We start from the raw sequence: 14,744 nt of genomic DNA on the forward strand, positions 1-14,744 counted from the left end.
ATCTAGTCATTAATTTAAAGTTAATTCCTTGATTGCGTGGGGTGTATTCATTCAGGTTATCTATTATTTTAATAGAATTTGAAAAACCTGACTTTTTGAACAATAACTTAATATTGGTAATAACGTAGTGGCGTTATTTACAAAAGATTTCTTCATGCTTTGAGTATTCAGTTGACGGTTTGCTTTCATTAATGATTTGGAGTTGTTTGAAGAAGTTTCTGAAGTTGATCAAAGTTTTTTGGTTAAGTTATCCTTCACATCTTCTTTTCGACAGTTATGAATGAGATCACAGGTTTCATAACTTACTAGCTTTGTGACAGCCAACTTATTTTTTCATCTGTTGTAGACTTTTTTGAAATCAGGTTTGTCTGTAAAAAACCGTAGCCTGGAAAAATTTTGACACTGCTATCATCTGTGGAGAACTTTTATTTCATCTCAAAGTTGAAAGCCTTAAGCATTGTTAATTAACTTAAGTGAGCTAGTTTTCCGAGCATTCTTCCGTGCTTGAGCGGAAACTAAGAAGATAGCCGCACTCTCGTTTTTTTCTTTGGCAAGTCGCAATTTACGAAAGTTCTGAATTGGATCAACATAACAGTGGATTCATAAATTTTTTTTCAAGAAATACGTCTGCTTTCTGCTTAGGTAACTCTTTTTCTTTGATTACTTCAGGTAATAATTTAAGTCAACGTGTTCGCAATGTTACCTTACTTATCATGAACGTTGAAAATTAGACGTTTTTCAGGAGTTCCACAGGGTTCCATTTTTGGGCCACTATTTTTTTTTTTTTTCAATATGTAAACGGAATTCCTCACCTTTTAATAATTCTAACATTTGTATCACAACGTTGTTCTAAGCATGAAGATTTATCAGTTTTTGATGACATAAGCGAAATTTCTTAGACAAATGTGTCTGTTCTTGACGGCAAATCTATCTAGCACAAGACCGTGAATGTAGGTACCATAAACAAAAATTTAAGACTCTTTTCAACGAGAATTCAAAGAATCATTACGATATATTTTTCAATTGGTTTCTAAATAAGAAGCCAATTCAATTACCATATAACTTGCTTCAAAAACCAAATCAGTTATAAATATTTGATTTCTTTAAAAGCTTCAATTTGCTGTTTAGCTTATTTTCTTATAAAATTGAAAAATTTCAAAACCAAGCTATTAATGGTTTTCTAAAACTAAAACATGAGGTAGACCTTTGACAAAGTAATGATTATAAGTAGGGGAATTTTTCTTGTTAACAATTTGAAAAACATCATTCGAAAGATAATAAAAAAAAATTAGGGGTCTGATGCGGATTTTTTTTTAAGTCTCTGCGTTTCGAAATATGAATTTTTGAAAAACACCTGCTTATTTTGGGGTGAGTTTTTATTTTTTTCAATTTGTTGTAGCATTCAAAAAATCTCAAGCTTATAGAACATGTAGTCTATGACTGTGCGAATACATGTGCAAAAAATTGGTATTTCAATTTGGTTTTTGACTAAATAACGGGAAAAAAAATAATTTTTTTGTCCCAAGTTTTTTTTTACCTTTTTTAACCGTTTTATATTTTTATCTTTTTTTTTCAACAGATAAATAAATGAAATTTATGTTGTAAATAGATAATAGACGGGACTACATCTGTGCAAATTTCAATCAATTTTGTAGTCACAATTTTGAGATAACGGTAAAATAAAGTTTTATTATTCAACAGGTTCTATCTTTTGATCTAAAGCAAATACAAATTTGATTTAACTTTATTGAGCATCCTGATGATGTTACCTTTCATTTGGTATATCACACATAACTGTATTTTCAATACAAGCTACACAATGTTAAATCAAAAAACTTGCGAAATACCTCAAAACACCTATGAAGATCTGTTGATCATGAACAGCCACCAGTGTGGAAAGTACTGTAATCTCAGTGTGGAATTTCTACATGGTTGGCTTTAAAAAATTCTAACTTTTTTTTTAGGCATCGCAGAAATAAGATTGAAACGTCATATGAAAGGTGAAATTATAAGCTTTTACATGATATAAAATTTTGTATAAGTTGTCTAAAAAAAAATTGATTTAATAGCGTGATGGAAATGATTTTTTCACTATTTTCATAAGAAATGATTGTTTTTTAATAAATTATTCTAATACTTTTTGCGCATTGTAAAAATTTAAAAATGGTTTTATTATTTAGATGAAATATTGGGCTTTTTAATGGTATAATTTTTTTTGTAAGCTTTTAAAATAAAAAAATTAATATAATGAGAAAAGAAAAAAGGTAATTTTTTTTAGCTTTTTCTTGTAAATTATGATTGTTTGAAATAAATAAATGCTTCAATTGACTCATTTTAAAAGCACACAACCTGTTTTCTTACGACGTTATCACGTAAAATCATCGTCCGTAAACCGGCTTTACAAACAACCTCTTTTTTTCTCTGTTTTCTGCTCAGCAAACACTTCTTTGTTTTTTTTCTTGGAATATTTTAAGTCCATGTGTTCCACACAATTTTTAGTATTCTCGTTTTGTTGCTTTAGCAATACTCAATATGCCCATAGGAAGTAAGAAGTATTTGCAGGAGTTCCACAGGGTTCCATTTTTGGACCACTATTTTTTTTCACTATGTAAACGCAATTCACCAGCTTATAAAAATACTCACATTTTTTTTACGACGTTTCTCTAATCATAAATATTATTCAGTTTCTGAGTAATTTCTTAGACAAATGTGTCTGTGAATGTAGGTACCATAAACAAAAATTTAAGACTCTTTTCAACGAGAATTCAAAGAATCATTACGATATATTTTTCAATTGGTTTCTAAATAAGAAGCCAATTCAATTACCATATAACTTGCTTCAAAAACCAAATCAGTTATATAAAATATTTTATTTCTTTAAAAGCTTCAATTTACTGTTAAGCTCAATAAATTTGTTCTTATTTCCTAGAATTAATTTTCAAAATTGATTGCTAAATGAAAAATAGAACTTCTTGAATGTTATGGCTTTTATACTGAAACAAATATGTGTAGCTAATAAAATATTAAAATAGCCCCCTCTCCAGTGTGTAAAATGGTTCAATAAAACCCAAACTTTTCTAAATAATTTCTTTATTTTATTGACTTGGATACCTGTTAAATTTTCTTAGAATTAAGTAGATTCAAATAAAGGAATCTCTAGAGTCTCCTTGATTCCTTATTGGAATCCATATTCATTAGAAATTAAAATATTTTCTTTAAGGGTGATACCAGGAAATGTATATTTTGATGATTTGCTTGATTTCTATAAAAGGTTCTTAATAAATTATTGAATTGTTTTTTTTTTTTGAATTCTTAGAAGGTACACGTTTATTTTTATACATCAAATTCCTTTTATTTTTTATGTCGAATATTTTTTTTTTCGTAGGTTTATTAAAATGCTTTGAGTAGGGTCCACTAATCAAATCAAGCCTTCTTGATAAATTCTGCGAATTGATTTTACTTTTTTCTTATTTAAATTTTATTTTTATGTTTGATTTCTCTCAGAAAACAAAAAAATAAAATTAAAAATAATCAAGAAAATTCTTCTTTTTTTTTTGTTTTGCTTTTTTTTCGAAGGAAGAAATTGAACCCAATCAGGATAATAGCATTACCTTTGAATCAGCCATAAAGAAAAAAAAAAAATTATTGTGCCTTTGGCTTAAATTATATAAAATACAAGAAGAAATATAAAATAACTTGACTAAGTGCCATTCCATGTAAAAGTTTCACTTGTCTTCATATTCTCATATTCTTTTTAGTCTTATTTCTTCTTTCTGTTTTTATTTTCTTCAATTTTCGGTAACTTATGTGATGACTGCTTTATATATATATTTTTTTGGTTTAAGGTAAACAAGAAATTCGACACACAAATCACTTCCCGCTTCCACCACACACAAAACAATCCTTACTCCATACTTGTAGCACCCTATAAATAACCCAAAGGGTGACATCAAATCCATATAAGCAAAAAAAACCTTAGGTTTTTCAATAATTCATAGTTTCCCTTTTCGCCAAAAAAAAGGACGCACAAATTTTTTTCTCTCGTATCAGCATTCTCGGAGTTTTTTGGTGACTTGTTTTATAATTTATCGTCTCACACAGAAATTCATAAAAAAAAACAGGAAGAAGATTTGTGCGTGACGGTGTCACGTTTAAAACTCAGGTATCTTGGTGGCTGTCAACAGCTCGTCAAAGCAAAAAAAAAAATACATGAAAGCTCGATGGTTTATCATCCACCCAAACCCTTAAATTAAGGAAAACAACTTTGAAAATGATACTTTGTCATGTTTTCCATCAATTTAGGCTTTTTATAGTGAATTTTTGAATATTTTTTACATGTGTGGGTGGCTCGTTATAATCTAAACTAAATTCAATCTAAAAATAAAAATCCTTTTTGCCTTGGAAATTATTATAGAATATCAAGTGCAAAAAAAAGAGTCCTTTGACTTCAATTCTGCACTTCAAAATTTATTTTAACTCACTTGCTGATATATTACACCGTTGACATTGTTAGCATAAATTGTAAGCCACAAAGGGACATTGATGAAGAACTATGACGTCAATCAGGCTCTATTCTAACATATCACATTTTTCTTTTTTTTTTGCTTTTCTTCGTCATTTTTACAGACACATATGGTTTTTTTCCCTTAAGCTAAACATCATACACATATCAAACACACATACACTTACTAACATGGTGTTAAATAAAAAGGGAAAGGAATTCGTCCTTTTTGTGTGTGCTCTGATGATGTCGTGAATATTATCCACTTAAGAAAAAAGCACTTAAAAGTAAGATCTCGTCTTCACGATAACGTAGTTCCATTGATATAGAGTTCCCACTTTATTTTTTATTTTTTATTTGTGTTGCTAAATGCATATATAATGTTCTAGATAAGTCTTGTAGTCCAAAACTGATTTCATCACATTCTGTACCAAACTCAAAAATGTTTTCTAAGATTTTTATTTTAAATTCGTACTCCTTAAATTAGTTATTAAATTGCGTCATTTCAAAAATTTATTTTTTTGGTCCTATTTTTAATAAAAAATCTCTTTTCAAAAATTTTCAGATACGTGTCAAGTTATTTTATTTATGCTCTCTAATAACATAAACATTATTTCAAATACCTTTCGTGGTGATTTTTGGTGAATTATTTCTCAAATATCGAATTGGAGTATCATGGCTTAAAAAAGACTATATCTCGAGTTGTAGATTTTTTACATTTTTTTTTTGTATGTGTGGCTTTAATATTTTTATAATATCTATCGAATCCAATTTCAATTTTATTTCTATCACGTTTTGTTTAGAAAATAGATTTTTGCCCATTTTCTAAATTTACCTTTGTTTACCCTACTCAAACTTCAAATTTTAAAAAATCCTGAAAATTAAAATTTTCAAATTGAATTTCCTATGACATAATATTTTTTTTATAACTCTTTGGGTTGCCACATAAGCAGGGTGGCGTATTCTAAAATAGGGAAAAATAAACTTTAAGGCCTGGCAACCCTATGCCTTGACAGGATAGCGCTTGGCAACCCATGTGCAATTTATTTCCTTAGACACTACCTTTCAGAAAATATAACTCTCAACTGGTATAACGATGAGGGTAGGTTGTCCTATGGCCGGATCTTAGACTATCAAGTTGAGATTTTTCTCAACTTAAGCATTCCCTCAAGTAATGTCATTATTCCCAGCAACTTCCACTTGAGTGAAGTAAAATCTCGACTTGAGAAAAAAATTTTCTCAATCCAGCTGTCACCTGAAAATATATTTTTTTAATAATTCTTCATCGATTTGATTTTGTTTTTGTTGCGATAGACGATATTTAGCCTAAAGAAATAAACGAATAGGGAACTACTAAAAAATATATTTTTACCGACTTCCAAAAAGGAGGAGGTATTCAATTCGTCTGTATTTTTTTTTTTTTTTTTTTTTATGTTTGTTACCGCATAACTTTGGACAGAGTGAATCAATTTTGATAATTCTTTTTGTATTGGAAACCTAGTGGCTGCAATATGGTCCCATTTCAATTTCGTTCAGTTTAAGCCATAGGAACTATTAGAAAAACCATAAAACCCCGTTTTGAATCATGGAAGTCGGTTTTGTTTTTTTTGATAAAATTGATTATTTTAGATGATAGTTTCCTCAGATCAGTCAAATTTCATTGTGAGTTTGATTGAAAAAAAAAATATCTGTCAAGTCAAGATTTTATTCTACTCAAGTGAATGCTTTAGTTGAGAAAAATCTTAACTTGAGTAACGACTATGAATTTCGCCCGTAGTGCTTTTTGTTATCAATAAATATTTTTGTAAATAACAATTTAAAAAATCAGTTCAAAATTTCAAATTCGTATTTAAAATTTAGGCATTCAATTCTGAACAATATAAATTTGAGCTTGAATCATATTTTGAGATCCGAAATATCACATACTTCACTTAATTTAGTTGTGCAAAATATTTGGAATTTTAATTTGGTACATATTCTTAAGTTTTACCTTAAAAAAAATCCATTAAAAAATAAATAATACCAATAATTATTATAATAGGTTCAAAAATTGAGCTGTGGTAAATTTGTTAAAATTTTGTGAGTCTAAATTCTGGTCCAAAAAACAGTAGTTTATGTCTTCACATTTTCTTTAAATTTAATTCAGAACCAAAATATTAATTCTAATGCAAAATTTGTGCTAAATGTCCCTCATAATATTTTTATAAGGTATTACTCCAAATTTCAGTACTTTAAAATTCTGTAAATTCCAAATTTTTAACTTACAGAATTTAAGAGTACATTATTATACATATAATTATAGCGGAATAACTGAATTATTTTGAATCATAATTTCTTATCATATTCAACATTTTGGTCGTACTGAATTTTTAAATACAAAACAACCATTCGCAAAAAAAAAAACATGTCTTGGTTCAAAATTTTTGAGTACATAAATTCAGTTCAAAATGATGAAAGTACTGTTTTATACACTAAATCTTAAACACTAACCCAATTCAATGAAGAAATAATAATAAATAATTAATTTTGTTACCAAAAAAAAAAAATTCATAAAGTACATTAAGATCTGAACTCAGTGCAAAAACATATGTTAACATTAAATAAAAGACTGCATTTAGTACCTTTAACTCTCAACTCTGTGCATAAAAGTCTGTTCTCAATTCATAAAAGCCTAATACTATGTAGATCAATGTCTTGATTGAATAGGTCCCTTAAAATATGTATTCTCTGATTCGTCATTATTGGTGTACATTAAGTCTGCGATTAGTACACATTGCCACATTGAGTACATTATATTAATTTTTGTTCAAACCTTTGCCCTATGGGTTCAGCAATTATGTATATCTGCATAATAATAACACGTTTGAACTCTTAAGTCATAAAACCAGCTTACAATAGTTTGAACATTGAAAACGATATTCATTATGTTTTATGTACTTATGAATGTTTTTGTTAGATACAGTAATTAAAATGTGCTATTGTTGAAATCCAGTGAAAATCTGTTCTGAAAACACTAGTATTTTCTGTAACTTTAATTTTTTTCAGAACTTGATAAATAGGTATGTACTTTGTAATTTAAAATTTTTTCAAAAAAAAAAAAAAAAAAACGACAAAGTGGCATCACTGTTTCTGTCAGTAGTAAGCAAGTAAAAACAAAAACCATCAAGTCACACTTGCGAAGAAAACTGATTTTTTTTTTCATTGATAAGCAATTATCCTTGTTGCTTGAAAGCGAACACGACACTCCATCAATCGCCCGGCACACAAATAGCCCGATGGATGGATGAGATGTTTTTTTTTTTTTTCTTTTTCTTTCTTGTTTTTGTCTTTTGTCTTTGAATAAAGTATAAAGCCTTCATTATTTCCCTTCTCCATTTAGTTAAGGATAAAAGCATATGTTTCCACTTTCCTGCCATAAATTTTCTCTCATATATAGTCCAGTGCATTTATGATGTTCATATATGGACGACCCAGCAGTTTGTACCACCCCCAAATTTTTTTTGCTCATTTGATAGAGCATTGGCTGAATATCATTACCCTGATTTTTCGCACTCGTGAAATTCACCTTTCGGCCACCATCTTGGATTTTAGTTTTTGTTGAATATCTCGATTTCTATTAATCCTACATAAAAGTTTTGTATGCAAGAAACGTAGGCAATTAAATTTCGCGTCTTTTATGTTAAGAACATTTTTTCGATATTCTGAATATTAAAAAAGTTACAAGCCAAAAAAGTAAAAAAAACCGAAAAAAATTACAATTTTAAAGTTTTGACCACTTTTTATCAAAACTATTAAAAAACGTTCCGAGAAAAGATTATTCACCTTAAAATTCTCTACAACTCTGCTATACAACTTTTTTTTCTATCTCTATAAATACAAAAGTTATTAATACTTTTTTGTTAAAAAATACCCCTTTTTTACGAAATGAAGAGACTTAAATATAAAAAAATTGCAGTTCCTGAATTTGCTCTTGTAACATAAAGCTATAAAATACTCACTAATCATTTAAAATTCAAGATTTGGTAAAAAAAAATTTAAGAAAAAAGTAAAGATAAAAAACACAAACAAAAAAGAGCATTTTTAACAAAAAAAAAGTATTAATAACTTTTGTATTTATAGAGATAGAAAAAAAAGTTGTATAGCAGAGTTGTAGAGAATTTTAAGGTGAATAATCTTTTCTCGGAACGTTTTTTAATAGTTTTGATAAAAAGTGGTCAAAACTTTAAAATTGTAATTTTTTTCGGTTTTTTTTACTTTTTTGGCTTGTAACTTTTTTAATATTCAGAATATCGAAAAAATGTTCTTAACATAAAAGACGCGAAATTTAATTGCCTACGTTTCTTGCATACAAAACTTTTATGTAGGATTAATAGAAATCGAGATATTCAACAAAAACTAAAATCCAAGATGGTGGCCGAAAGGTGAATTTCACGAGTGCGAAAAATCAGGGTAATGATATTCAGCCAATGCTCTATCGAATGAGCAAAAAAAATTTGGGGGTGGTACAAACTGCTGGGTCAAATTATAAATGCACTGGCCTAATACACGTTCGTTGTATATGTGGTTGTCATCATTATCATCATTCTCAGATGAACAAAAAAAAAGTAGGAGGAGGAGGAAGAAAAATTTTCCTTTTGACGCAATTCGCTCTTTTTTTTTTGAAATTAAAATGTAATCTAAGCAGGGAGGCTGATTGCAAACAAAGGAACAAATTATTTTTATTCTGTCTCACTCTCTCATCACTTAGACGACAAATATGATTTTTTTTTCGTTAAAACTATACTTTCTATAGATTTATATTTTTATTAAGCTCAAACTAATATAGTATAATAATGTGTCTTAAACAACAAAAAAAAAAGTCTCGACTTCGTCATAGTTGTCCTCGTCTAGGGGACACAAGCTTCAGAAGTCTTTGAATACAAAAAAAAAAAAAAAAAATGAAATGGAAACTTGAGTCCTTTTTAGAACTTTTCTATTTTTTTTTTCTTCTCTATTTTGTACTCATTCTTTTCAAAATTTCTATAGATTACTTGAGTATAAAAGCAGACCCTGAATTGTAATAGGTTTTGGATACCTTTTTGATCGAAGAGCATGCTTTTTTTGTTTTTCTGTTTTTTTTTCATAGAATACGCACCATCTCGAAGCACCCACGTCTTCGTCCATTGGGGGTATTTGTTTCCATTTAAGTTTTATATATTTTTGAACAAGGACATTTTTAAATTTTTCTTTTATTTCTGTTTTTTTGTGAGCAATATGTAGGAAGGCGGTTGAACAATAGAACAATAAAATTGAGAATGCATGTAGGTGGATGGGAAAAATATGTCAACAAATGTTGAGAAAAAAAAACTGTAGGCAATTATGACGCAACTATAAAGTTGAATAACTTAATGGTAATGTCTTTTTGAAAAATGCATTATATACACTGAATGTAGATTTTCATATTTTTAAGGAAAAAAGGTCAGACTTTAAGAACTACGAACTTTTTGGTAAAAGAGTCCTTTTTCTATTTTAGGATTGTGAGCTTTGACACGTCATTTTTTTCAAAGATTTCATGCAACAGATATTACCTTAAATTTAACTTGAGCTTTATCATGCAATTTTGTCTTGCTCATCAATAGAGAAAAATTTTTCTATAAATATTATGGTTGAACATTTAAGTTATTTTGTTTATTTTTAGCTTTTTGCTCACCATTTGTAAGCTAATTTGTTTACAAAAATTAATAGTTCGATACTCTTGTCGATCTCGTAAGAGAAGAACGATAAAAGTTCAGAACAGATATTTCTAAATTCTAAATCCAGAAAACTCAGAATTCCTAAAATTCAGGTTCCAGGAAACCAAGAATGTCAAAAATCTAGAATACCAAAAAACCCCGTATCCAAAATCCCGAAAACCCAAAATCCGCAAATGCCTCCTGGGTTTTAGGATTTCGGGTTTTCTGAATTTTGGGTTTTCTGGATTTCAAGACTTAAAATTTTTTGGATTTTCAAAGTTTCTTTTTTTTTTTTAAATGCTTTATGAATGTTGTTTCATATTTCTTAGAAAAAAGATCAGACTTTCAGAACTATGAACTTTTTTGTGAAAGATTTAGGATTGTGGTCAATAAAGTATAGCTTCAACAGGTCAATCTTTTTTCTGTTGGTTATCGGGATCTCGACGACAACCCCTCATTTTAATGGTCATGACCCCTTGAACAACACTGCAATATTGTCCGAAATCCAAAAGAAGTAAAAATAAAATATGTGAATTTTTCAGTTTTTGTTGATTTTAGCTTTTGCAGAGTAATTTTTGGCAAACCGTGGATAGAATGGAAGCTAGAAAAATGCCATTAATTGGACTTAAAAACCTAACGCTTTTTAATTATCCTTCAAATATTGTCATTTTTTTCTGAATTAATTTTCAACTTCTTTATTTCAAAAATCTGTATGCCTTTTCTTGCATCTGAATAAAAAATTAGATATGAACATAATTCTGTTCTCCAGTATTCTTCTTTTCTATTATTCTGTATTCCAAAATTCTATTAATTCAAAAATTTATTCTGCTTCAAAATTCTATAATTCCAATTTTAATATTTAAAATTTCCAGTTTACACAATTTTAAAATATAGAATTCGGAATACAGAATTATCGAATCCGAATTTTGCCACTTGCTGAATTTTGACCCAAACCCTTCAAGCACACGTAGCGTTGTTCCAATTTTGCATTTTCCGTTTTTTTTTTTTTAAGATGCCTCTGCTCGGAAAGAAAGGCCAATCCGGACAAAACCAAAACAATAAAAAAAAAAAACAGCCACCTAAAAATGTCCTTTTCAAAAAGAAAAACGCTAATATAAAATTCACTCAAAATGCATTTCTTCCAATCGATCTTTGTGATGACTTTTTACATGATGAGTTGTACAGTCCATGATGAGTTTTCCTATGAAGATGTGTGCTGTGACATGTTGGGTTGGTCCTATGCTTATAACTCCGAATCTGGAGAAAATTTGATAAAATGTTTAAGTGCTGGCAGTTTAAAATGTGCGAATCCAAAGTCTCAATGGGCTAAACTTCCTAACGCGAAGGGTTTCCGAGAAATGTATTTGAGCTTGAAAATTGACAACTGCTAGAAACAAATTAGACGAAAGAATTCATTTTTTTTTATAAGTTTTTCATCATCAAATCTTTTCAGTATCTTCTTTTTATATAGTGTGACTTATTTATTGAACCGGGCTGTAAGAATATGGTTATGCATGTTCCCTCATATCTTCTGAAATACTTCTCATAATTTGACAAATGAAGTATTTTCGGAATTGTCTTACTTATCCTCTGGTTATAGGCTATGAAAATTTGTACTATTATGGCACCCTCTAGTGGCACAAGTCATGACAATAATTTAAAAATGTATTAAAAATTGCACATTTCTGATTTTCTTTTTTCTCAACTAATTGGAAGCTAAGCAACCATACTGTTGACAATCGACGAAAAAATTGTTTCTTAAAATTAACAACTTAAAAATTGATTTCCTTTGAAATCTTTTTCCACGAAATCCTTGTAAATCCAAATCTAACCAAATGACTTCTAAGAAATTTAAAAAACTAACGCACTGCAGTTTGTACTCTAACTTTCAAATACAAAAAGATTAAATAACTTAAAAACTTCATCTGGTAAATATGCACACTTTTAAATTAAAAAAAAAAAAGCGGAGTAGAAAACAACTCCAATGACGGAATTGCAAATAACTCTTGACATAAGATACAAGCACGAATGCAATTACAAAAGTTAAACATGAACTAAACTCTTAACCTCTGTTGTGTGTGTTGCCACTCTTTCTCTCTGTTAAAAGGAATGATGATGATGGTATGATCCTTAAAAATGTTTAATTTTTTTCTATTTTTTTTCTGCAATTCTTTGTTGGTAGAGTGTCAACGCATGGTGTTCACACTTGGTAAATTGCAAAACATTCCAACAAACTATATTTTTTTCTTTCTCTCTTTATCTATCTTTCTGTCTGTATTTGTACCTTGAGAACAACATTCACACAAACAAAACAAAAAAATTCATTCATTTGTTTTTTTTTTTTTTCCGTTTTTCTCGCTTTTTGACTTAAAAATTTCCATGAAATTAAGAAAATGCAGCCATTAAAACCAAAAGGAATTTTTCCCCTTGTGGCATACAAAAAAAAAATAAAATATAATGAAACAGTCCTTCAGTACAAAAATGAAATAAAATATAAAAAAAAAGAGAAAACAAAGCAAAAATGGGATAGAAACCAGAAGAAAGGATAAATTCTTTCCGCCTGAATTCAAAATTGTGCACTCATTGACGTACAAAACACAGAGAAAAGAGAAGAGCTTTTATTTAATATATATATTTTTCTATCTCTATATCGACTGACACTATACGACCAGGATTCAGGCACAGGACTATAACACCATCAAGCTCTTCACTCCTTGTGTATACTCCAATTCTTCTGCTTCAGAATCCTTTCTCCTGTTCCTGATGTTCTTCTCTCTGTGTACCTGATGGCATTGTGTATGGATCTTTTCCACCTTTAACAACAGCCAGAGCCAAGCCATCAGCTAGTTTAATGCCCACGTGGAGATAGATAGGATAGATGGATATAAATGATACAAATTTTATCTCTCGGATAGCAACCGTAAAATTACCTGTTTCACAAAGTGACATACCAAAACAAACCACATTCCTCCACCTCCCCTCTTCCATTGGAGTGTCCTTATAGTTCTGGTGCGTTTCGTAGGACTTTCGAAACACACAACCAACCCATCCAGCTCGTGTACAACGCCCTTTAAAAAAGTGCTGCGCATAATTTTAGTATGCGCATTAATTCTGCTAGCAGCCAGAACAACCATCAGCGATAGACAAACAGACATTTTAATTTGTTACAAACTAAGTGCCGTTAGTTTCCTGGTTTTATTTTTTTTTTTCAACACCAAATGTAACGAGGATATTTTTTCAAGTTACAAAAAAGGAGGAAAAAAACTTGACGATGCTCGAGATGGTTTAATTTCCCAAAGTGATGCAATTGAGAGGACTCAACTTTGACCACCAAAAAAAAAGATACATTTGTATCTTATAGATTCATCTATGTATCTTTATTACCTTCATTTTGTGGGGGACATAAAAGTTTAATAATGTGATGACGTCAAACTTTTTTTGAGGCAAGCACACATCAACTCTTCTCCGGCACACTTGCACACATGCTGTCATCTTTCGCATTAAGCCTTCAAGCCTTTTCGAAAAAGCGAGAGGGAAATTTAATAACCTTTGACATATTCTCTGTCATAATTCTACACAATTTGCAGGTTCTTGGTATTACAAAAAAAAAAAGAAGAATGAAAATCTGGAACACATTATGATATCCATCATCTATACCGACTCGACTCTGAGAAAAGACGACCAAGCCAACGGGGTTCAACAGCCGAATACAACTTTTTCAACCGAAACCATTTGGCATCTTCTGAGAGAGAGAGGATTATTAGGAAGATACCTATGAAGCTATATATGGAAAAATATAAACACATTATTGTTGGTTAAGGACAGGCACATCATCATCAAAAAAGTCTCCAAGCCCTACGGTGAAAATGAGAGAAGTTTTTTTGCTTTTTTTTTAAGCTGGTTTTGGGAGAGACAAAGTGACTTTGACGTCGTTGTTGCTGCCAAGCTGACACTCTGTCTGATGCTGATGCTGCTACTGCTGTTGCTGATATGTGCTAATGACGTCATTAAGCCTAATTATTATTAATAACATTGTTCAGCTGTGATTGTTAATGAGATGAAGAGGATGTGACGTTGTATGATTTTTTTTGACATTTTTGGAACCAAAAAAATAAAATAAGAAGGAAGGTTGGTAGACCTTTCCCTATAAACAGGGTTGGATATAGAAGGACGTTGGTAGATGGCGTTTTTTTCATGATTGGTTCGTTAGTTGCAAATATTTCAAATAAAAATTTATAATTAATAAAAATTTAAATGAAATATTAACAACAACAAAACCAACAATCTGCCTGTTGATTTAGCTGAATAAACAACTTTCCACCTTGACCTTTCCTTTTACTAATTGTGTTCATTTTCAATGGGGATGGGGACCTATTTTCAAACCTTCCACTGTCCAGAATTCAGTATACCTACCTATTTTATCGGTTTCAGTATAGTATGAGACAGAGACTCATTCTTTTGTTTTCTTTTTGTATTTTTTCTTACCTACCCAACCTATCTCAAATTATTTTTGATACGTGTTTGCTTGTGCG

General features: G+C 29.7%; 1 protein-coding gene across 15 annotated transcripts in view; it reads left to right on the forward strand.

Moving 5' to 3' along the window:
* The window catches only part of LOC129908683 (protein alan shepard), a 487,297-nt gene that overhangs the window by 266,277 nt on the left and 206,276 nt on the right, over nt 1–14,744 (forward strand). The window lies entirely within an intron of this gene.

The sequence above is a fragment of the Episyrphus balteatus genome, chromosome 2 (genome assembly GCF_945859705.1).
Source record: "Episyrphus balteatus chromosome 2, idEpiBalt1.1, whole genome shotgun sequence".
Lineage (NCBI taxonomy): Eukaryota > Metazoa > Arthropoda > Insecta > Diptera > Syrphidae > Episyrphus > Episyrphus balteatus.